We start from the raw sequence: 861 nt of genomic DNA, 5'->3' as shown, positions 1-861 counted from the left end.
GTATTTATTGAGCGCTTGCTATGTGCAGAGCACTGTACTAAGCGCTTGGGAAGTACAAATTGGCAACAGAATGACCCACCTCCATCTGCAATCGTTTTGGTAGTGTATCCATAGAGTTTTCTTGGTAAAAATATGGAACCATTGCCATTTTCCACACAGTAAACTTTAATCTCCGCCCTTGACTCTCTCCCGTTTCGCTGCTGCCCTGCACAGGTGAGTTTTGATTTGTAGCAGATTGCCTTCCGCTCGCTAGCCACTGCCCAAGCTAGGAATGGAATGGGTAGGCCTCTTTTTGACTCTGCCTCCCGTAGCTGAGGCTGGTAGAGGACCGGAAACTCTCCAGATACAATCCTGAGAGGGGGGCGAAAAGTTTTACTAGTAGAGTAAAACAAGACTTCAGACAGTGCTGCATCCCTGCTGGGAAAAGGGAATCAGAGAAGCAGAGAAGCAGCGGGGCTCAGTGGAAAGAGCCCGGGCTTTGGAGTCAGAGGTCATGGGTTCAAATCCCAGCTCCACCAATTGTCAGCTGTGTGACTTTGGGCAAGTCACTTAACGTCTCTGTGCCTCAGTGACCTCATCTGTAAAAATGGGGATTAAGACTGTGAGCCCCACCCCACCCTGTGGGACAACCTGATGACCTTGTAACCTCCCCAGCACTTAGAACAGTGCTTTGCACATAGTTAGCACTTAATAAATGCCATTATTATTATTATTATTATTATTTTTAATGGTATTTGTTACGCACTTACTATGTTCCAGGCACTGTCCTAAGCGCAGGGGTGGATACAAAGTAATCAGTTTGGATACAGTCCCTGTCCCACATGGGGCTCACAGTCTTAATTCCCACAGAGAAGCAGCATG

General features: G+C 47.3%; 1 non-coding gene across 1 annotated transcript; it reads right to left on the bottom strand.

Moving 5' to 3' along the window:
• Window positions 1-223: 223 nt before the first annotated feature.
• On the bottom strand, window positions 224-361 carry LOC119929274. The gene has a single exon (XR_005451406.1). It is a non-coding gene; the product is annotated as a small nucleolar RNA SNORA7 (small nucleolar RNA).
• Between the last annotated feature and the right edge of the window lie 500 nt (window positions 362-861).

This window comes from Tachyglossus aculeatus, chromosome 5 (assembly GCF_015852505.1).
Source record: "Tachyglossus aculeatus isolate mTacAcu1 chromosome 5, mTacAcu1.pri, whole genome shotgun sequence".
NCBI classification, from domain to species: Eukaryota; Metazoa; Chordata; class Mammalia; order Monotremata; family Tachyglossidae; genus Tachyglossus; species Tachyglossus aculeatus.
This window is presented reverse-complemented; position numbering and strand designations above follow the sequence as displayed.